The sequence below is a fragment of the Capricornis sumatraensis genome, chromosome 6 (genome assembly GCF_032405125.1).
Source record: "Capricornis sumatraensis isolate serow.1 chromosome 6, serow.2, whole genome shotgun sequence".
Taxonomy (NCBI): Eukaryota; Metazoa; Chordata; class Mammalia; order Artiodactyla; family Bovidae; genus Capricornis; species Capricornis sumatraensis.
This window is the reverse complement of record NC_091074.1, coordinates 55,267,475-55,292,531: the sequence shown is the minus strand read 5'-3', so window position 1 is coordinate 55,292,531 and position 25,057 is coordinate 55,267,475. Positions and strand designations below refer to the sequence as shown.

Here is a 25,057-nt window from a genome sequence, read left to right as displayed (position 1 = left end):
TCCAAAATGTGTTTCTCAGTGTCCCATGTGGTATTCTGGTCAAAACAAAACTAGGCTCCATATCTCTAACTGAATTAAACTAAACAACTCTGGTTCATTGGTTTTCTTTTTCCTTAGCAGATTTTCATAAGGAAGGCTCTGGTTTAATTGATAAAAACTACAGAAAAAATATGAAAGTCCCCAAATGATAAAATCCAAAGTATATGGTAACTGGTAACGCTCATGGTACTCTGAAGTACTCTGAACATGAGGACACAGTGAATGAGGAAAAATGTCTTTGAACTGCTATAGAATGATTCTAGGACATAGTATCAAGTGAAAAAAAAGCAAGATTCAAAGGATTCAAAATATTTAAATCTAGTCTTGAAACTACATACAATGAGACTAGTCAGTTTGTTGAAGAATCATATGAGGTAACTGACCCAAGGACCCTTTGAAAATGTCAGTATAATGAATATCCAGAAAAGATAGCTATAAAGGTAATAAATGTATTCTAGTTTAAAAGAGATTACAGAGACTTGACAATGAAATGCTGTAAGTAATCCTTTATTGAATCCTGGGTCCAACAACAACAACAAAAATTTTTAAAGACATCTTTGGAAAATTTGAATATGAACTATATATTAAGTTATATTTTTCCATGTTACTTTTCATGGTTGTGATATTGGTTTTTATAGTTATATAGGAAAATATTATGGTTCTTACAGATATATGTTGAAGAATTTGGGAATAAAATGTCAGAATATCTGCAACTTGTGTTCAAGTAATTCTGAAGGATATATGTGGAGAATAGCTCTAGATGAAGGTATAGAGGTGCTCATTATACTATTACTTCAACTCAAAAGCAGATTTGAAATTTTTCAAACAAAAAGTTAAGGGGGGGAAAGGGATGTTCAGGATAAAAGATAATTTAAAATTAGAGCTAAGCCCTTTACTTATTTTGTAGTTCATTGAGTTTACATTGAAGTTTGCAGTTTGAGTTTACATTTAAGTAATGTTAAAGAGTTAATAGATTGGTCATCCTAACCAAATAAGCCTTCCTTGAATGCCTGTTATATCTGAGGTGTGGTAAGTATTACTAGAGAATAGACATGTATAATGAATGGAAGGAGAAAAGAGCCAAAAGAGAAAAATGATCAACATAATGGATGAAGTTACAGTGAAAACCTCAACGTAGAATAATTGTGTGTGTCTCAAAAGTTGGTCTTTATTTTCTCCGAGAGCTCTCATTGAAAAGAAATGTGTTTGCTTGTATTAGGTGGTTTTCTGGAGACTGACATTTGTTTTTAAAGTTTGAAAGCTAAAACCATTGGGTTCAGTTTCACTGAAGTGTAGTATTTCAAACCACTGATGATTGCTTATGTCATACAGTACATAAAATGACGTAGTAAATGGAGTCAGGGAATGCTTCTTTGACTTGATGTCAAAGGTGAACTTTTAACTAGGCAAATGGTATGAACTAAAGCATTCTAAACACGGGGAACAGCATGTGCAAAGAACAAAAACAGAAGGGGAACTTGGCGCTCATTTGGGAACTCAGAGAAGATCAGTATGTCTGGAGCACAGAAAGGGAAAAGATGAATTTAAGAAACAAGACTGGAACCCTCTATCCCTCTTCACCCCTTCATTCCTCACTTCCCCCATCTCTATTAGCTTGTCAACCATAAGGGGGCACCCAAGACCCAGTACCTGGTCTGTGGTCTGCGTGCCATTCCAAAGATATTTCTTTTCTTCCTTGGGGTTATACAGAACCATCTTGGGCAGCTCTCATCCCTTTCACATATGCCTCTGCCAACTGAGTAGCAAAGGGAAAACAGAAGTGACTGAGTTCCAAGTTACTGCCACCACATAATAGATGCTGTGTGTCTCATACTCCCTCTTGGGTTAGAAATCAGAATAGCTGCCTTAGACACATGGGGATTGACAATGTTTCATTAGAATGAATTTTTGCTTTGGATTCCACATCAAAACTACTTTTTCAGAGCTCGAGAATTGCTGATTTTATAGGAGGACAAAAGAAGAGAAGAGTGTTTGGTGTTATTTTTTACAATGTCTCTATTGTTCCTGGTTTTGTTTTGTTTTGTTTTTTTGTCCTTAGTGGACATTGTATGGCACCAAGGCATTTAGAATAATTCAGCATGCCTGTTTAGAAATCATGTAGATCAGTAGGAATAGTGTAACTTTGGGATACCAGATCTATGCTGCTACTGCTACTGCTGCTGCTGCTAAGTCGCTTCAGTCGTGTCCAACTCTGTGCAACCCCATAGACGGCAGCTCACTAGGCTCCCCCGTCCCTGGGATTCTCCAGGCAAGAACACTGGAGAAGGGTTGCCATTTCCTTCTCCATATCTAGAGGAAGCAGCATAAATCTTAGATTTGCTGAGATATAGTAAAGCTTTGCTGCTGCTGCTGCTGCTGCTGCTGCCAAGTCACTTAAGTCATGTCCAACTCTGTGCGACCCCATAGATGGCAGCCCACCAGGCTCCCCTGTCCCTGGGATTCTCCAGGCAACAACACTGGAGTGGGTTGCCATTTCCTTCTCCAATGCATGAAAGTGAAAAGTGAAAGTGAAGTTGCTCAGTCGTGTCCAACCCTCAGCAACCCCATGGACTGCAGCCTTCCAAGCTCCTCCATCCGTAAAGCTTTAGATGACTTTAATAGAAAGAACAAATGTAAAAATCTTAAAAGTGACGTGATGTATGTTTTTTTCTTTATTTCTATTTTTTAGTTAATCTAGTGTTGATAAAATGAATCAAAAGATGTAGCACTAATGAATTGGTTATAGACATAACCCCACATTGGGCTTACTTTTGGGAAGACCTAAGGGTTCTCAGACCACACCACCTACCATAGCCAGGACTCCCAGGTCCTGGTATTGGAGTGGCCCAGAACTGGCTTTGGTTTCCAACTGCACTAATATTAGTGAATTAAGCGCTAATTCACTTAATTACCCATCCACCATATCTATTCTGCACCAGTGTTTCACCTATTGGAGGGGAAGGCAATTAGGTAAAACTGAGGAAATTCATTGTTATTTTGCATTCTGTGTGTAATTGGTTGAGACCCTTCTAATAAGAAATGGCATTTTGTTTTCTAGCTAACATAAGAACAAAACTTATCAGACCCACATCAGTTTCTTCTATGTAAATGACATGACTGATAGATTGCAAGATGAAGTGATTAAAATTTATCTTGATTCTGTGAAGACTTTTATTCTGTGCATACTAATGAAAAAAAAAAAAAAAGGAAAAACAGCCCACCTCCCTTTTCAGGGTGTGTCAGTCCCGTGAACTAAATTAGCAGATACACACTTTATTGTCAGCTTCTTCTTAACTGTGCGAGGGGTCTAGATTGATGAGGTAAAGGGCAAGATCCCTTTCCTTTATGATGGCAGATAATTCTGTTATTTAATCAGCAAACTGTTGGTAAAGAATCCCCCTGCAATGCAGGAAACCCCGGTTCAATTTCTGAGTCAGGAAGATCCATGGAGAAGGTATAGCCTACCCACTCCAGTATTCTTGGGCTCCCCTTGTGGCTCAGCTGGTAAAGAATCCGCCTGCAGTGTGGGAGACCTGGGTTCAATCCCTGGGTTGGGAAGATCCCCTGGAGAAGGGAAAGGCTACCCACTCCAGTATTCTGGCCTGGAGAATTCCATGGAGGTCACAAAGAGTCAGACACAACTGAGTGACTTGCACTAATGGTAATAAAACCAGATAAGTTTGACAACTGGAAGAGGAAAGTCAAATTAAAAAAAAAAAAGAATCTAAATTTCTCTGGATCTGAACTAGATTGAAATTTTATTTTGTTGAATATATCACTTTCAAATTTATTTTTCATTTAAACACCACACCTCAGGGGATTATTTTTGTACCACAAAATCCTGGTCATGGGTCTGAAAAGCAATTTAGCACTTTCTTTATTTTATTTCCAAAACTTAGCAGTACTTTGGAAATGACTAAAGAAAAAATAATAGCTAAAATGAGATGGAATTCAACACTTTAACCTCAGCATTCAGCCAAATAGAATTTTAAGGCTCTGAATTGTAAACTCATTCCATTTGACTTGATTTTAGGGTCACATTGAGCCAAAACTAACTTATGTGCCTTGAATTCACTGCTTTGAACTGAAAAGTGAACTATTTACTTCCTCCCAATGAGAATACATTATGCTGAAAGATTGCTTCCTGTTTGTCCTAGAGGGCTTTCCCTTCCCTGAAAGAAGTCATAATTTGGGTCAGCTGTCTCTGCAGGGGCCATCCCTGACAGCTTTCTCAGGATAAGTGAGATCAGAAAAGCACCAAGCTGTCGTAATATATGAAGCTAAAGGCTTGGTAGAGCCCCTTCATTGCAGAGGGCTCTAATTTTAAATATGGCCTGAATTCTGAAGTCACAGAAGAGGAATACATTTCCCTCAAGTGACTTCTGCTGAACCACAGTGTGGATTGTTTCAGATGCTTCTGAAAGCCATTAGGATTGCTGTCCTGCGTGGATATTTTCGACCATCTGTAGGAGGAGTGCCCAGAAAATGTTGTACCTCTTTTTGGTGTGACGTTGGAAGGTGCTGGAGAATAAAAATAATCCTGGATCAACATATGAGTCAAATGCTGTATTTATCCATTCTGCAGTTAGGAAACAAAAACTTAAAATGCCACCTTGCCAAAAATAACAGGCAATTAAAGTATGTTGAATCCACGATACTACATGTGGTAGCCAAGTGTTCTCAAGAAGCATTATTGTAGAGGAATAATTGTAGAGGAATAATGGGGTTTCTTGTCTTTTATTTTCCCCTGATAATTCCCACCTAACTCTTTACCCTTTTGCCTTTGAAAAGAAATGAAGATTTCTTCTGGTTTTATACAGGGTAGTATCACCACTTCTGCTTATTATTTTCAATGACTGTCCTGGCAAATTCTGATGCTAAATTCTGGTCTGAAGGAGTCCAAGTGAGGAAGTATGAACATCCACCGACTGCCACATTCACACAGCTAGAAAAATCAATTCAGTTGAAAGTACACATGCAATCTACCTCAGGTGTGATGGTCAGCATATTACCAGGTCAGCGCCTTCATAATTCTTTCTCTCTAGTGAGGCCCTGTGGGAGACAGGCCACATACTCTGACTCGTCTTTACTGAGTATTTTCATGCCAGCATGCTCCCTTCTCTGAAAGGCAGCTGGAATTGGAGGAAAATGGAAAACTCATCTTAAGATGAAATGGAAGGCGCGAAGGAGCTTAAAGGAGGCAGTGATTGTCAGTCAGGCAGAAATACGGGGCTTTGCTACAATTATGCCTTGTAAATGTGCCTACCTTCCATCACAGTGCTTTCTATCTAGCATTTATGGTACAAAAAATTCTGGAAAGTATGAAAATAAGGAGCACACCATGTAGTATCGTAGGGGACAGAGGGATAGAAAGTAAAAGTTTAAAGAAAATGCAAGGACCACCATTGCAAAATAAATGGAAATACAGTTCTAGGACTTCTAAACCACACTAGTGAAGCTGTAGGTTTCACAGTGTTGTAATCTGGGTTCTAAGAGTAAATAATGTATCCTTTTTGTGGAAAGGAGTGGTATAAGATAACACAGTAGTAGAAAACAACTAAAAAATAGTGTCATGATGCGAATAAAATTCAGTGAAAGAGGTTACATCAGCATAAGTAAAAAACTAAAACTGAGAAATACAATTGAAGCATGATATATGGATTATATAAATAGAGAATCAAGTTAAAAACATTTTTTCAGCAACAGTTGTAACCTGAGAACAATAGAAACAGGCTGGAAGGCATATGGATAAGGTATTTCTTGTTACTGTGTGGGCTGCATGCTGTGGGATGTGGGATATTCTCTTGTGAGGCTTGAATGCTGTGTAAATGGATATTAGAAGAGTGTTGAGACAAAAAGACTCAATTCAGAGAAGTTAGATACAGAATATGAAGAAGGGCACAATAGTTCATCCAAGAAATGCAAAAAATAAAAAAATAAAAAATTTTACTAGAAATCTACAATGGATTACAATTAACAATAATACCCAGGAACACTGAACATTTAGGATTCTGTTAAATTAACTGCAATGTGTGTTAAGATCATCTGGAACCTAGACATTAATGACATGGCCTTCAAAAGAAGCTAGCCTACCTCCTTAAAGGGATGGTGAAAATATACTCTGATTGACTAGATTAAAAAGATAATTGGAAATGATAGTCTGGGAAAGACTATGTAAGAGATTTTGAAAAGGTGGAAGGAAGCCAAAGAAAGCTCAAAGTTAATGACTATAAATATGTGACACATAGGGGAGGGAAAAAGGAAAAAGAAATATACCTTACTGAAGTTATAAAACAGTTCAGTTTTGAGCTCTGTAATTTGAAAGTATATTGTCTATCTAGTCCTTAAGGTGCAGATAACAAACCATACTCCGTAGAGCATAAAGAGATTAAGGCAGAAGAAACCCCAATATGACCCACAGAGTCATAAACAAGAGTCATAAATCCCCATTAAAGGTATACTTATGACTGATTAGAAGGCTACTCTCATTTATGATAAAGAATGGCAAGCCTTCCCACAAATCTTGAGATCTAGAAAGTGTTCTCCTCATTTACCTTGCCGTGGGTGACAAATAACAACAAAAGAAATTTAGTCCAAATTTCTAGTTACTTGGAAATACTAAATTCTTCATGTTAAAGCTTTTGAGGACAGTTTAACCAGATAATTACTCAGTCCAACAAAAGAAAACTTTAGACTACTGTTAAGATGAAAAATAAAAGAGGTAATTCCAAATAAACCATTAAAGCAGATAGTATTCAGTATAGTAGGAATAACCCAGTGGGAAATTAGTATGATTTAATATTTGACTTGGCCATTGATTCACTGTTAGCCTTGCATACAATCTGAATACCATGTCCATGGGATGTAGCTGTAAGTGGAACCATATATTTACTGTCCTTGTTTGCTTAGTCTTTTATAAGCCAGCATAGCAAATGCTCCTGGGTATCTTGTTCACTTGGTTAGACTATCAGGATTTCTTTGCAGTAGACATAAATGACCCAAGTTCTTTGGTGTCATCATGGAGCATGAACAAGAGGACAGAATTTCTCTATCAGATTCCCTGTGACTTTCCACAGTATTTAATCTATGTTTCACCACCTAGGACTTCACTCTCTGAATATAGACTGAGCTAAGTATGTATAGATCAAAGTTCTTAATCCCCTTAAATGGTAGGCAGCGTTCCATTTCTGTGCATATTCGTTTACTTTTTCTAAGAATATATCATTGGCCATTCATCTGAAAAAGTTAAGAAAGGCCTTTCATTAATCCAAGAACATATTGTAGTGCCTTCACTATGTAAGACACTAGATTCTGTGATTACGAAAGTAAATATGACAGTAGTTGCCCTTAAGCAGTTTTCAGTCCAGCAGGGTAAACAAGCCCCAGACAGTTTCAAAGATGCAGTAATGACATGCATAGAGCTTGGATCCAGAGAATTACAGAGGAAAGGGGGATAAGATTAGAGTTTCTTCCTGAAATTGCATAAAATTATAGCAATTAGGAACCAAAGTTGGGACACCAAGATAGAACAATTAATAAATGAGTCCAACAATTTGCATGTGTGTGAATCAATGTGCATAGAGGCATACAGCAGTTGGGTTTTGCAGGGCTTTATTTTAAGCAATTAATTTTTAAGAGCCTGGAATGCTACATTTATTCATCATCTTGCGCACACATCTGGAAAGATGCTAGGAACCTCTAACATAACTAATTGAAACAAATGGTTCTTGTTGTGGCATTATGAATGGCTAGGCAAACAATATTGCACTGTACTTTAGCAGATTCTGCCACAGACTAATGGGAAAAAAGTCAAAATCCTACCAGATATCTCCCCTAATTGATACAAGGATGCTTGATAGGCAGGGATGACAAATGGTAAAACAAAAGGAAATATAAAGAAAAATGGCCCCAGTGCATTGGGTTTGAAAATTAAGTATTTTTTTAAGGAATAATCTAGCAGGTATATTTCAGCAAAGATCAGTTAAAAGCAGTAAGTAATCCATCTCTCTTCTACTTGTCATCTGCCCTGACCTAGGGAAAATTAGCTTAAACAGCTGGTTTAAATGTAGTATTTTAGTAAATCCTTTTAGGAAACCCTGATGAATACCGTTCAAAGAGAGTTAGATTTCTTATTGTTAGAAAATGGTGACTGTTTAAAAAATGATCAGCACACATGCATTGCTCTATAAACACTCCTAGAACAATTTTCAACCAAATGTAAGATAGAGAAATGAAATGTGATTACACACACACATAAACACAAACACCTTTACACTCTTACAAAGGAGGGAGCAGGAATCATGGAAACCTACATGCTCTGATTTCTGCAAAAGTCCCTGGTGTCTTAGTGGTTGTTGTCTATTAGGACTATCCACCTGGATTGAATGAATCACATGTGTAAAGAAAAGGTGGGATAAAGAACACACTCTGCAGAATAGAAGAAAAGGTGTTTTGAAGGTGATCAGACTAGGCTGGGTCCACGTTGCTAATTGATCAGCAGGGATAAATTAATTGTTTGCCATCCTTTGGTTCCTCACATCCATAGTGGCTGAAAGTTTTTAAATAGAATATACAATGAAATCAGAGTCAGCAGGAATGTAGCTAATCCACACGTTTAACTGCAGTTTGGGAAAAGAACAGTGCTCGATGCCTTCCTGGCAAGCCCTGGATGCTGAGTAAGCTGGTGAGGTTCCCCTGGAGAGTAAGGTGAGCTGGGAGAAGAGGGGAAACAATGGGTTTCCCTGGCCACACATTTGCGAAGGCCTTTTGAAACTGCACATTTCATTCCAGAGAGCAGTAAGCAGAGCCAGTTTCAGGCAGCAGCACTTTCCAATTAAAAGAAAGAATTAAATTTTAGAAATTGCTTTTAGGGAACATTAGAGAAGTAAACAAGAGAAAGAAGTGATATAGCCAAAATCAGGTAGTTCTCAAGCACAGGAGTCATAGCACAGCAGAATGATCATAAGCTTTGGGCTTGCATACGCCTGGGTCAATTCCTTAGGCACAGTAACGAGAATTTCTTACACTGACCAAGATATTTCATATCAACAGCTGACACACTTTGGGCATTTATTATGTGTTAGGCATTAGACCTGTATCCATTATTTCTATCAATACTTAATTCTTCTTACAGCTTCATTTTTTGATGAAATTTGGGAGACATCAAGGATCTTGTCTGAGGTTATGCAACCAATAAAGAGTAGAGTCAGGATTTTAGCTCAGTCTTTATGATTATTTGTGTCTCAGTTGCATTCTCTGTGAGATGGAAGTGCTGTTACTAAACTTCCAGGGTGACAGCTAGTAACTGTTGGTTCTCTCTCTCCCTCTCTGTAACTGTTTGCTCCCTTCAGAACTCAGAGTACACCTCTTAGAGTGTGCACTTTGGGTCACTGATGGTTGGGCCCTTGGAATTTGCCCAGTTTGCTGCAAAGAGAGTGATCCTAATTTGAGAGAAATCACCACCACCATGTGCAGGTGCTGGTCAGTGTACCCAGCCCTCCTGAAGCCCTTTCTCTTTCCTCTCTGGGCTCATTTCACAGTTGATTTCATCAAGTCTCTCAGCTTTAAAGACCCTCTCTATACTGCTGCCTCCCAAACCCACATTCCCAGTTCTGACCTTTCCTCAGAACTCCAGGCATGACATTTCCATTTGGATATCTAATAGGTATATTGTATGCTTGGCATGTCCAAAACTGAACTCTTGATTTTCTACCCTTGAGCTGCATCTTGAATGTACCAGAAATCAATTAGGGAGAGACATTTTTATCAGACAGAACAGTGTGCCCAGAGATAAAAGAGAACTGTGATGGTTCAGTGCATCTGGGAGCTTGAAACATTTTGGAACAGATGGAAAGCAGAGTACAAGGATCAACACACAGGCGGTGAGGCAATGGAAGGAGACACGCAGATCATAGAAGGCCTTCTGTGAACTACAAAGGATTTGGACACTATTAGGGAGAGGGCTTGGTGCCACTGAAGAAGTTTAAGGTAAGGGAATAACATGAAAACGTTAGGAAGACCCTCTGGAGAAGAGATCCTTCCTGTATATGTGCCATGGGCTCCGTTAGGAGTCTGGGAAAGCACAGAGATCCCTTCTCAGAAGTAGTAAAGAATCTGCCTGCAATGTAGGAGATGTGGTTTCAATCCCTGGGTCAGAAAGATCCCCTGGAGAAGGAAAAGGCAACCAACTCCAGTATTCTTGCCTAGCATGGCCAGAGGAGCCTGGCAGACTATATTCCTTGAGGTCTCAAAAGAACTGGACATGACTTAGCAGCTAAACGATGACATAGAATTTCAGAAGAGACCAGTTACATAGAAATACAGTGATCAAATTTAAAAATAAACTAATTTGTAATACAGCTATATATTTGATTCTTTATTAACTGCATTAAATAATAAGGTTTGTGTGCTTAGTTGCTCAGTCATATCCGACTTTTTGCAACCCTTTCAATTGTAGCCCACCAGGCTTCTTTGACCGTTGGATTTCCCAGGCAAGAATACTGGAGTGGGTTGCCATTTTCTCCTCCAGAGGACCTTCCCGACCCAGGGATCGAACCACATATCCTGTGTCTCCTGCATTGCAGGTAGATTCTTTACCTTCTGAGCCATCAGAGAAGTCCAGTAAGATCTAGGAGCAAGTCTAATAATTGGTAATTTTGAATGGTGGTGAACTTACATGCTATTGGGGATATTTGCTACAGCTTTAGTTAATTGGGAAAATGTGGTTTTGTTTGGGGACTAGCTCATATCTACTTCAAGTAACACTGAAATTGGTTTCTCTTTTCATCATAGAAGGAAATGCTAAATTTTGGTTTGAGATTACTGAAAATAAAGATATTTTCTTTTTCATCCAAGTTTATGGACCAGTGAATCTATCCAGGGTCCAGACTTAGACTCTCTATTGTAGGTGATACAGAGAATAAACGTGGGAGTGAGAATGAATAAGGGTGGAGGCTGTGAGGCTTGTGATGAGACAGGGAAAGTAGTTAGAAATATATTACCATAGTTCAGATGAGAAGTGAGGAAACTTGAAAGGAGCAATTCCTTTAAAACCAATGTAACACATATTCACTTCCAAAATAGATCATTTGAAGGGCAACTTTTATATTAGGAATGACATATCACAAGTTCCTTGCAAATAGAATCCCCCTTACCTTATTTAAGGTTTAATTTATATTAACTTTGAGATATGCAAACTTCAGAGACACAGTATTTTCTGGAGAGATACAATTGTGCTAGTTCTATTTTCGAAGCTCATTTAGAACATGGTGGGAAGAAGACTGAGTAGTTTTAAATTGTGATCTAGGGAAAAGATCTTGTCTGTGTATTTTATGCCTTTGTTTTTAAATATGTATGTGTGTATGCACACACCACACACACACACACACACACACACACAAACACACACACACACACTGCTTAATATCCTGACATCTGTGACAGTAACAAATAGCCTGGGATCAAGAGAGCTGAATTGTGCCTTCCTTCATTTCAAACAAACTTTTCTAGAACAGGGTGTTTGGGGCCAAGAATATGTTATAAAGGAACAGAGATCCAGGGAGTCACCTTTCAAGACCTATTTATCTCGTAAGTTGAACTGAAAGCTTCTATCTTGTTATGGACTCTTAAACTCTACTATCTGTCTTATGGTGTCTTATTGAATTTTCTACGCAGAAACTGTAAAGTAGGCTTTCCTATCCTTCATTTTTATTGCCAATAGCAGTAGTAAAGGAAGGGAAAAGGTTTGGACTCAATTACTGGTTTTAGATGTTTCCTTCTTTCATGACTGTGCATTTTGCCTCTCCAAGCAGAGAACATTCTTTGACATGAAGGTCCTGCATCTTCTGCTAAAGGCTGAACTTTGCATGTAGTAGATTTGTTGACTAAGAGAAATATCTCATCTCAACATAGAATAGACATTATGTACACAACTTGAGAACCAATGTTTCTGGGTTCCAGCTTCTCCACTTATTAGCTATATGATCTTGGGCAAATTTAAATACTATACCATTTTTATATTGTACAAAAAGCGTAAGGTTAGAACTTACAATAACTTTCTCAAAGAGATCTTATGACAGTTAAGTTAGTACACTTAAAAACCACTCACTACAGGATCTGGCAGGCAATTGCTTAATAAATGTTGGGTGTTATATATCTACAGGCTTCCCTGGTGGCTCATGTGGTAAAGAATCTGCCTGAAAGACCCAGGTTCAATCCCTGAGTTGGGAAGATCATCTATATGGGAAATACACACAGGCATCCTACACAAGTAGAAGTTCCTATAGACACTTGCTTTAGGTTATAAAAAGGGGGAAAGAGATAATTATGCTCCTATTAGATCTGACTTCACTGAAATTGGAAACATGCTTTATTTTCATTTGAAACACTTTAGAAGATAGAGTTTGGTTGAATGTGTGAGTTCCTGGTCTAAATAACCCCAACCAATTAGAATTTAGTTTGAACAACATATAAAGCTTACTACTCTAACTGAAATCACAAATCTTTCAAAAAAATCTTGATCTTCTTGACCAGATCAGAAGGACAAAGGTACTAATTGCCTTCCCCAACCATACAGAAGTACTGAGAAAATGAAAATTCAACAACAGTAACAAGGAAGGAAGCTCTTCACAGTTGTAAACCTTTGGGAATTGCTGTTTCTTCATGTTAGAAGTTCAGTTCCTGTCACTTCTATATTCTCAGCTAAGTCTGTGGGTGAGAAGGGAAGGTTATTTCACTGTAGGGCATTTATAACAAACTAAAGGAGATGGAGTGAAAGAGATGTACATTTATGTAGTCCTTGGTGATATGTCAAAAAAGTGAATATGTTGTTTCTCCTTCCATTTGGCCCTTGGAAGATAAGAACTGTCACTTCTTATTTATGTCATAGACATAAGCATAGGTGTCTGGTGGAAAAGGCAAAAGGAAGAATTTGTTCTTCCAATATGTTATCTTTTAAAAGCAATCATATAATTCAATTCCATTATATACATTATAATATATATGTTATTGTTATATAACAAAGCATCACAATCTTAGAGATTTAAAAGAATGATTTATTATCTCGCAGTTCTATATATGTCAGAAGTCTGGCACAACATGGCTGGCTTCTCTGCTCAGGGTATAGCAAAGATGATATCAGGGTGTTAGTCCTGATGTTGGCCAGCTGTGTGCTCCTCTGGAGGCTCATCTAGGGAAAGATCTCCCTCTGTGCTTCTTCAGGTTATTTTGGAATTCATTTACCTTCAGTTGAAGGACTGGGGTTGTCAGTTGGGGGGCTGATCTCAGCAACTAGAAGCCTCTCTCAGGTCCTTGCCATGTGTCCCCATAGGCAGTTCACAGTATGGATGCTGGGCTTCTTCCAGGCCTGCCTAAGTGCATCTCTCTGACTTCCTTTCTTAGACAACCAGCAAGAAAATTCGGGCTCATGTGATCAACTAGAACAGTCTTTTTGTTTTAAGATCAACTGATTTGGGACTTTAATTACGTGGGCAAAATTCCTATACAGCAGTACCTAGAATCATGTTTAATTAAATAATTAATGATTGGGATTTCAGGGGGACCATCTTAAATTTTTGCCTATCCAAAAATACATATACAAGGTATATTTACATATACAAGATATATTGTTTAGTTGCTAAGTTGTGTCTGACTCTCTTGTGACCCCATGGACTGTAGTCTGCCAGACTCCTTTGTCCATGGGATTTCTGAGGCACGAATACTGGAGTGGGTTGCCATTTCCTTCTCCAGACTTTTGACTGTTTGGATCCAAAGTTTATACACTTTACTCCATACTAGTGGTTCTCAAACATTAGAATGAATTTGAATCAAAGAAAACTGGTTAAACATGTTAATTTCTAGGCCCTCCTCCCAGATATTCTGATTTTCTAGATCATGGTCTGGAAATTGCTGTTCACAAAATCTTGCTGTATAGCAGTTTCCCAGGTGGCTAACACAAGCTTGCCTACCTGAAGAACAGATATTTTAACACCAAAAATTTAGAACATACAGAATAAGAGATAATATCTTACATCCTTATTTTTCACACTTATTCATAGAATGGTAACAAAATTGTCATGGAGTTTACTAAGCCTAGGACTGATATTTGGGAACTGCTGTTCTTTACCATAGTTGGAATATTTTTAAATTAGCTGTTTATATAACATACATGACTCATTAATTATTCATTAAATAAAATTTTACTATAATTTAAATCATAAGGGTACTTTAATATAATATTAAAAAAATATTAGCTCCCCAAAGACATTCCAGGAACTAACTGATAATTTGTTCCTTTGCAACCCCATGGACTGTAGCCCATCAGGCTCCTCTGTCCATGGGATTTCCCAGGCAAAAATACTAGAGTGGGTGGCCATTTCCATCTTCAGGGGATCTTCCTGACTCAGGGATTGAATCCACATCTCTTGCTTGGCAGGTGGATTCTTTACCACTGAGCCACCTATGAGGTTAACAATATTTTATCCTATAACTTTAACCTCAGAATGTTAATAATGGCAACAGGAGCCTTTTGATCTTGTTTTCATGGCTTCTATTCCCAAAAAGTTTTCATTGCTTGTAAAACACATAACTGATATATGTCTGTGTTTACTCACATATAATAATATATGTGTGAATATGTATTCTAACTTATTAGTGACAGCTACTGTATCACATATACTTGTCTCTGGCTTTCAGCTTTCCAAAATACCAGAATTAGTCATTGTAAATAATCTCTATGGCAACAAAATGATCATATCATGTCAGAAATAATACTGATTCATAAAATATTGGGGCATATAGTAGAGCTAAGGGATCTTAATAAGGGACAAAAGAAATGGAAGAATTAAGCAGAATTTTCCAAATAATGATCATATTACAATTACCATCCATATCAAATATAGCACATGAAAGTTGCATCTTTCTCTGTGTTCAGAATTTAGCAGTAAATGCAAAAATAGTGTAAAGTCAAAACTTCCTTTGAAAACCAAATAAAAGGAAAGAACAGAGCACACTTTTTTCAGTTAAGCCTTAGTTCAAGTATTTGGCTTAAGTTTGGGGAGGGGCATTTTGTATTTTAAAGACATTGTTTTTTATTTTGTTGTTGTGTTACTGTTGTGCTGATTTTGCTGAGTCCATATTATTTCACTGATTGACTGTAATGGACATATGATATAGTTCTCTAGCTTTAAATTTTTTTTTTTAAGTTTTAAAGCTCTTTGAGTTGAATTTCTATCCCTAACTGACTGGGGGGCTCTTTGAGTTGATTTCTATCCCTGACTGCCTCGAGGATTCACAGACATGGTGACGTTTAAGCTGAAAGCAACTAAATTTGAAAAAGTAGGTGCTATAGGTAGTGTTAGTCACTTAGTCATGTCCAACTCTTTGCAACCCCATGGATGAAGGTCACCAGACTCCTCTGTCCATGGAATTCTCCAGGCAAGAATACTGAAGTGGGTAGCCATTCCCTTCTTCAGGGGATCTTCCCGACCCAGAGATGGAACCTGGGACTCCCTTGTTGAGGGCAGATTCTTTACCATCTGAGCCACCAGGGAAGTGTAAAAAGTAAGAAAAGAAGGCAGATAAAGGAAGAAGAGATAAGCTGAGGGTTTAAAAATGAAAAGCAAATGTTCGCATGTGTTCCCACCATTGTTTTGTTTTATTTATTTATTTATTTATTTAATTTTTATTTTTACTTTATTTTACTTTACAATACTGTATTTTGCCATACATTGACATGAATCCACCACGGGTGTACATGAGTTCCCAAACATGAACCCCCCTCCCACCTCCCACCCCATATCATCTCTCTGGATCATCCCCGTGCACCAGCCCCAAGCATCCTGTATCCTGCATCAAACATAGACTGGCGATTCGTTTCTTACATGATATTATACATGTTTCAATGCCATTCTCCCAAATCGTCCCACCCTCTCCCTCAGAGTCCAAAAGTCCTCTCTACACATCTGTGTCTCTTTTGCTGTCTCACATACAGGGTCATCATTACCATCTTTCTAAATTCCATATATATGTGTTAGTATACTGTATTGGTGTTTTTCTTTCTGGCTTACTTCACTCTGTATAATCGGCTCCAGTTTCATCCAATTGTTTTAAATAAACATCTTATGGAAACAGCTTTTATGGACACTAAAATAGTATTTTTCAGCTTTGTTAATAAGGAAATTGAGTGCTTAAGAATTCTTGCTAGGCTTACATTAACAAATGTTGCAAACCCTTACATTTTCCTTTTTCTTTTTTTCATTACACTTTTCTTCCACCTTTGCTCATTTAACCCACTGCTCCCCACCCCGCCCGACCCACCTCTGTGGGTTTTTTCTTTTAGATTCTACATAGAAGTGAGATCATACAGTATTTACCTTTCTCTGTGTGACTTATTTCACTTAGCATAATGCCCTCTAGGTCCATTCATGTTATTAACAAATGGCAGGATTTCTTTCTTTTTATGGCTGAATAAGATTCCTTTGTATATATACCACATTTTCTTTATCCATCCATCAATGAAAGAGATTATTGATATCTGTAGTCTATTTCTGTACTGTTCAATAACTTAAATGTAAATTAATTAGAATTAAATACAGTAAGAAATCCTGTTCCTCAGTCACACTAGTTGTATTTCACATGCTCCCAAGCACTGCATGTGGCTAGAGGCTACCATATTTGAAAGATGTAGCGGTTTAGTATGACAGGTCCTGACATCAAGCCCACCAAGCACGAAGAGAGGAAAGGAAAGGTCCTCTCTTCATCCATCTGTCTTTAAGAAAAAAATTCTTTCCCAGACACTCTTTAGCAGCGGTCTGATTAAATTAGTCAGCACTGGATATTAGAGTAACCACTGACATTTTTGGCTTAAGGAATGTCTGGTACTGGCCCCTACAGACTCTGCCGCAGCATAGCTGTCCCCAAACCCTATAGATAATAATGCCATAATTAGACCTTCGTGATCTCATTTCAATTTTTTCTTCTTTTTACCCATCTGTTCCTTTGGCACTCCATGCCATCTGCTGGATATTGTTTACATCTGCATCTTAAAGTGTATTTAATTTGAGATAAAGAGCCCAACAGCAGAAAGCTGGAACCTAGGATACAGATGCAGGGAGCTCCACATGACCCCGTAATCTGTCGCTAAATGAGACAGTGGATGGCATATTAGTTTTCTATTGTAACTTTGGCAAATTATCACAAATTTAGTGGCTTAACACAATACAGTATATTCTCTTAGAATTCTGAAAGTTAGAAATCCAAAAGGAATCTGAAGCGGCTAAAATCAGGGTGTCAGCAGGGCCGATTCCTTCTGTAGGCTCCGGGGAACCTTGCCCCCGCCTCCTGCAGCTGTTAGACGGGGCGGGCATTTTTGGCCTTGTGGATGCCTCACGCTATTTTCTGCTTTCCTTGTCACCTCACCTTCTGTGCCCTGCCCCTGACCCTTTTGCCGCACTCTTATAGGAACCTTTATGTTTATACTGGCCTACCCAGATAATTCAAAATAATCTCACTATCTTAAGATTCTTAACAGTATAAAGTCCATTTCACCATGTAAGATAGTGAATTCTCAGGTTCCAGAGATTAAGACATGGACATCTTTTGGAAGGGTGCATGGAGAACGGGACATTATTCAGCCTACTATACAGATAGGAAATTCCATTATGCACCATCAAAAATATGTGGAAATGGAAACAAATGTCTAATTGGGAAACATGACTTATCTGAAGTCTTTAGTGATTCAGTTCAGTTCAGTTCAGTTGCTCAGTCATGTCCGACTCTTTGTGACCTCATGAAGCGCAGCACGCCAGGCCTCCCTGTCCATCACCAACTCCCGGAGTTCACTCAGACTCACGTCCATCGAGTCAGTGATGCCATCCAGCCATCTCATCCTCTGTCGTCCCCTTCTCCTCCTGCCGCTAATCCCTCCCAGCATCAGAGTCTTTTCCAATGAGTCAACTCTTTGCATGAGGTGGCCAAAGTACTGGAGTTTCAGCTTTAGCATCATTCCTTCCAGAGAAATCCTAGGGCTGATCTCCTTTAGATTGGACTGGTTGGATCTCCTTGTAGTCCAAGGGACTCTCAAGAGTCTTCTCCAACACCACAGTTCAAAAGCATCAATTCTTCGGCGCTCAGCTTTCTTCACAGTCCAACTCTCACATCCATACATGACCACAGGAAAAACCATAGCTTGACTACACGGACAGATTATAAGGCACTAAATAAATGCTGTTCTTATGGAATTTTGTATCTCTAAGCAATACCCTCTCCTCTTTGACAAATAAGGTGACATGACTTACCTGAGTTAACTGTTTTGGAATCTAGGCCAGAATGCAGGTGTCTGAGTCATAATTTATAAGAAGCATCAGGCAAGAAAAATGACCCCTCAAATGCCCTAGTACATTAATGCTATTATGCCTGCCAAAGCAGATTATATGTAATATGCTCAAGAGCTTTATTTGTAATGTTTTAAGGGAAAACTGATCCTGGAGGTGAAACCAGGAAAGGCAGAAAAAGCAGCTTCTCCTTTTTCACTGCATTGTTTCCTACTCACTCTAAGCATCATTCTCATTTATTTTTAATGTTAGTTTAATACCAAAAAAAAAAAAAGTGGCCGTGTGAATACCATTGCCAATAACAGGTAAAATGATGTCGTAGTGAAAGTGTTAGTCACTCAGTTGTTTCCAACTCTGCCCATGAACTGTAGCCTGCCAGGATCCCCCATCCATGGAATTCTCCAGGTAAGGATACTAGAGTGGATAGCCATTTCCTTCTCCAAGGGATTGTTCCAACCCAGGGATCAAACCTGGGTCTCCTGCATTGAAGGCAGATTTTTTACCATCTGAGCCACCAGGGAAGAGAACAGTTTTCAAAAGGCTACTTTCTGAACCCTTTTTCTACTTTCAAAAAGGAATTTCAAAATCAAGGGCAGTTTTTAAAGTAATTTTTATTAGTATAATTGTTTTACAATGTTATGCTAGTTCAAGGGTCTATTAAGCATGAGATAACGTTGTTTTGAGAGATGCCAGTAACGTATAACCAGTATTTATTATGCACCCAAGGGCTACAGAGCATTACTACTCCTTGAAAGAACAGTTACAAGAATCCTGTGAGGGGGACTCATGAGTCCCATACTATACAAGGAGGTGAAGTATGAATGGAGCTATTTGGGGAAATATTTCTGAGAATTGCCTGGAAATGGACTTTAAATAAAGGAAGTATGTAATATGGAAGAGAGGAAAACATATCATAATGACACCTCCTACGTACTCTCTCAGACCCTTACACAAATAATGGCAGATCCTAACAACATGCATTGCCCTCATTGTACAGAAAAAATGCTTGAAGTTCAGAGATAACTCTCCAGGGCCATGCAGCTCATCAGGGGCAGGAGCAGGGTGCAAATCAGACTCTTACTCTAAGGTCCATAACCCCTATACTATTATGCTATGTAGCTCCAGGGAGCAAAACATTTATGCCTTTAGTTGAGGAATCTTTTAGGAAATAAAGTACTACATTGACACCCCCTTCCTTTTTAGTGTGAAGTAGAGAAGAAGGAATGATCTGCCATGTATATATGTCAGAGTAGACAAGGAACTTATATCTTGTTGAGATCATCATTTACAATAATGTATAGTAAACATAGGGATGGAAGACGCTTCCTATAATAGCAAATAACAACAACATCAACAACAACAAAACTTGATCTGAACAGGGGGGTTTTTGGAAAGGTGTCCCTGAAGATATCATACTTTAGCTAAAGAAAGATTAGGAGTAAATTCAGCAAAAGATGGGTGGTTAGGATACATTCCAGATAGGTGATGGGGACAGTGTATGCAAAGATTCTGTGATGAGAAGGAGCAAAGTTCTGTGAAGGGACTGAAATAAGATATGCATACTTGGAGCACAAGAGCAAGGGAAGAGAGTAAGGGAAAATGAAGCTGAACAGCTAAGCAGAGAACAGGCCATGTAACGCTGTTTTGGCCATGCTAAAGATTTTTGTTTTCATTCCAAAAGCAAAGCCAGGAAAGATTTTTAATTGGGTAGAAACAGAAAGATGTGTTCACCTTATGATAAGATTAGCAAAGACTATGCTCCTACGTAGTGCAGTTACTATGGTAACTGACAACATCCAAGATGGAGAAAAGAAAAAAGATGTCAGTGGTACCAGGGAAATAATGATGATGATGGGAAGACTTTGGTGATAGGTTGGGAAATAGGGAGGTGGAGAATAATACCATTAGCTAAAACTTATTGAATATTTACTATTTGCGAGATGTGGTGGTAAATAACTTTTTCATGGATTATCTCATTTTTCACAGGAACTAAGCAGTAACATAGTATACTTTCAGCTTCCAGTGACAGAAATGCCAACTTAACATGTTCTTATGTTATATAATTAAAAGTCTGCAGGTAGCATAGTTTTGATGAATTCATTCAACAGTTCTAATGTCATCTGGGACCCAGGTTCATTCTGTGAGTCAGTGAATATCATATTCCTTTGGGTCGGTCAATCAGTCAGTTCAGTCGCTCAGTGGTGTCTGACTCTTTGCGACCCCATGGACTGCAGCACACCAGGCTTCCCTGTCCATCTCCAACGTGCTCAAACTCATGTCTATCGAGTTGGGTGAAGCCATCTTACCATATTATCCTCTGTCATCCCCTTCTGTTGCCTTCAGTCTTTCCCAGTATTAGGGTCTTTTCCAAGGAGTCAATTCTTCACATCAGGTGGCCAAAGTATTGGAGTTTCAGCTTTAGCATCAGTCCATCCAATGAATATTCAGGACTGATTTCCTTCAGAATTGACTGTTTTGACCTCCTTGCATTCCAAGGGACTCTCAAGAGTCTTCAACACCACAGTTCAAAAGCATCAATTCTTTGGCACTCAGATTTGTTTATAGTTCAACTCTCACATCCGTACATGACTCCTGGAAAGAACATATCTTCAACTAGATAGAACTTTGTTGGCAAAGTAATATCTCTGCTTTTTTTTAATTTTTAAAATTTATTTTAATTAGAGGCTAATTACTTTACAATATTGTGGTGGTTTTTGCCATACACTCACATGAATCAGCCACGGGTGTACATGTGTTCCCCATCCTGACCCTCCCACCCTCCTCCCTCCCCATCCCATCCCTCAGGGTCATCCCAGTGCACCAGCTATAGGCACCGTGTCTCATGCATCAAACCTGGACTGGAGATCTATTTCACATATGATAATATACATGTTTCAGTGCTATTTTCTCAAATCATCCCACCCTTGCCTTCTCCCACAGAGTCCAAAAGTCTGTTCTTTACATCTGTGTCTCTTTTGCTCTCTCGCATATAGGGTCACCATTACCATCTTTCTAATCTTTAATATCTCTGTTTTTTAATATGCTGTCTAGGTTGGTCATAGCTTTTCTTCCAAAGAGCAAACATCTTGTAATTTCATACCTGCAATTATGTCCTTTGGGAAGGACTCATGATTGCAAACTAGCTGCAGCATCTCCAGCCATCACTACATACAAAGCTATGTCCAGAAGGAAAAATTTCCCATCCCTGTCTCCTTCTTTCTGTTACCTTTCTTCTTTAGTTAAGCACTTTTTTGTAGATGTTGATTATTCTCACATTGTTTCTTTTTGAAAATAAAAATAAATAACTAGATGTATTTGTTTCCTCTTTTTTTAAAACAACCAAAAAATAGCATGCTATACACATTGTTCTACTCATAGATTTTTCTTGAATAACAATATATCCTAAAGATAGCTCATATAAAAAGGTCTTCATCTCTCCTTTTTATATCTGCTTGGCACTAAATTTATGGCTATTCTGGAATTTATCCAACTAGTCCCTTTTTGATAGACATTTAGATACATTCTAGCCTTTTGCTCTTACAAATAATGTTATACCGAGGGAACTGTTGATATATATCATTTCCTGTTTCTTTCTATGTGTCCTCAAAATAGACTTCCAAAAGATGAGTTGCTCTATTAAAGGGTTAATAAATGTGTAGTTTCAGTAGTAAACACCAAAATCCCCTTCTTAGTGTATGCTGTCCTCTTTGCCTTCCCAATAGCAACACGTCCGAGTGTCCATCTAATGTTGGCCTGGCCAGTGATGATTATTTTCAGACTTTGGAGTTTTGAAAATCTAATAGATAAAAAGTAGATTCATGTTATATTTAATTTCACATCTATCTTATTAGAAGCATGACTGAACATCGTTTAGTATGTTTAGGGATATTTGTTCTGTAATCTGTCTAGTTCTATCATTTACTCATTTTCCTATTGGGTTGTTAGTCTTTTCTAAAATTTGAGAAAGCTTTTATGTATATTATAGATTGTGATCTTTATTATTTAATTTACAAATATTTTACTTATTTGTCCCTTGGCATTTTATCTTACTGTTTACAGCTGTTTGTTAGGCAAAAGTTTTTACCCTTATGTACTCAAACATCAATTTTTTCTCAGAATTAGGGAAAGCACTTTCATTTTATCTTTTTTCCATACTTTTTTTCAGTTGTCTTCACTTGATAAAAACAAATCCATTATTTCCCTTCAAATCTTCATTGTATTCTAAATTTTCAAATGTATTTTGATCTGTGAACTTTCTATCCTATTCTATTGGTTTGTATCTCACTTCATATTCCAATGTACACTATTTTATCTGTAGAAGCTTATGATATTTAAAAAAAAATTTTGGATGTAGAACATTTTAAAGTCCTTAATTTGTTACAATAATGATTCATAATGTTTTATGTTTTGGTCTTTTGGCCCTGAGGCATGTGGGGTCTTAGCTCCCCTACCAGGGATTGAACCCACACCCCCTACATTGGAGGTTGAAGTCCTAACCACTGGACCACCAGGGAAATCCCCTCATGTGATATTTTGATATGTTAGCCACCCCGTCTCCCTTCCCAACATTGATTTTTTTTTTCAAGTTTTCTTGGAAATTTTGCTTGCTAACTCTTCCAGATAACTTGTAGATGACTTATCTGGCTCTAGGAAAAGATCAAATGGTACTTTCATTAGAACTTTATTGTATACGTAAACTGACTTAGGAGAATTGACATCTTTTTTATATTGAGTCTTTCTATCCAAGAACATGGTGTATCTTTCTATTTGTTCAAGTATACCTTTAAAAAAATGATTTTATTGTTTTAGAGCAGTTTTAGGTTCACAGCAAAACTGAGAGGAAGGTATAGAGGTTTTCCATCTATCTCTTGCCCTCAACTCATACATAGCCTCCCCATTATCAACACCCTCTACCCGAGTGGAACATTTGTTACAATTGATGAACCTACTTTGCCACATCATAGTCCCTCAAAGTCATAGTTTACATGATTGTTCACTCTTGGTATTGTACATTCTGTTTTATATATCATGTCATGCATCCATCATTATAGTAGTATGTGTAGTAATTCACTGCCCTAAAAATCCTGTGCACCCCACCTATTCAATCCCTCTACCCCCAACCCATGGCAACCACTAATCTCTTTACTGTCTCCATCATAGTTTTGCCTTTTCCAGAATGTCACATAGTTGGAATCACACAGAATGTAGCCTGTTCAGATTGGCTTCTTTCACTTAGTAATTTAATAATAATATATATTATTCCATTTTTTCATAGCTCAATGGCTCATTTCTCTTTATTACTAAATAATATTCTATCACATGATGTGCCACAGTTCATCTGTTCACCTACTAAAGGTCATCTTGGTTGCTTCCAAGTTTTGACAATTGTGAATAAAGTTGCTATAAACATTTTTGTGGAGGTTTGTGTGTGGACATGAATTTTCAGCTCCTTTGGATAAAAATTAAGGAACATGATTGATGGATCACATGGTAAGAGCATATTTAGTTATGTGAGAAACTGCCAAATTGTCTTCTTTAGGGGCTTCTATTTTGCGTTTTGACCAGCAATGGATGAGAGTTCCTGTTGCTCCACACCATTGCCAGTATTTGGTGTTATCAGTGTTCTGGATTGTGGCCATTCTTTGGATGTGTTATGGTATTTTATTGTTGTTTTAACTTGAATTTCTCTGATGATATATGGTTTGGAGCATCTTTTCATGTGCTTATTTGCCATCTGTATATCTTCTTTGTTGTGATGTCTGTTAAAGTCTTTGACCCATTTTTTAATGAGATTGTTTACTTTCTTATTATTGAGTTTTAAGAATCCTTTGTATATTTTGGATAACAGTCCTGGATCAAATATGTATTTTGCAGGTATTTTCTCCCAGTCTGTGAATCTGTGACTTGTCCTCCCATTCTTTTGATAGTGTCTTTTTCAGAGCATATATTTTTAAATTTAATTAAGTCTACTTATTAATTATTTCTAAGAGAGATGGGTTTGATCCCTGGGTTGGGAAGATCCCCTGGAGTAGGAAATGGAAACCCATTTCAATATTCTTGCCTGAAAATCCCATGGATTAAGAAGCCTGGCAGGCTACAGTCCATGGGGTCACAAAGAGTCAAACACGACTGAGCACACACACACACACACACACACACACACACACACATATCAATTATTTCCTCCATGAACTGTGCCTTTAGTGTTAAATCCAAAGAGTGACCATCATACCCAAGGTCATCCAAGTTTCCTCCTGTATTATCTTCTAAGCATGTTATAGTCTTGCATTTTTCATTTAGGTATTGTATTGATTTGATTTCATCTTGTGAAAGTTTTAAGGTCTGTGTCTAGATTCAGTTTTTTTCTTTTGCATTTGAGTATCCAGGTTTTCCAGCACCACTTGCTGAGAAAGCTGTCTTTGCTGTACTGTGTTCCCTTTGTTTCTTTAGCAAAGATCAGCTGAAAGTGTTTAGGAAGTTCTTCCTGGGCTGTCTCTTCTGTTCCACTGATCTAATTGTTTATTCTTTCACCAATATTGTACTGTCTTGATTTCTGTTTCATTGTAGTAAGTCTTGGAGTTACTACAGCAGTTTCAGTCTCCCAGCTTGGTTCTTCTCCTTCAATATTGTTTTGGTTATTCTGGAACTTTTGCTTCTCCATATAAACTTTAGAATTTGCATACTAATTT

At 37.9% G+C, this 25,057-nt stretch overlaps 1 protein-coding gene across 14 annotated transcripts in view; it reads left to right on the top strand.

The window, feature by feature from the left end:
• The window catches only part of TRPM3 (transient receptor potential cation channel subfamily M member 3), a 927,399-nt gene that overhangs the window by 450,481 nt on the left and 451,861 nt on the right, over positions 1-25,057 (top strand). The gene's annotated exons all lie outside the window — the stretch shown is intronic.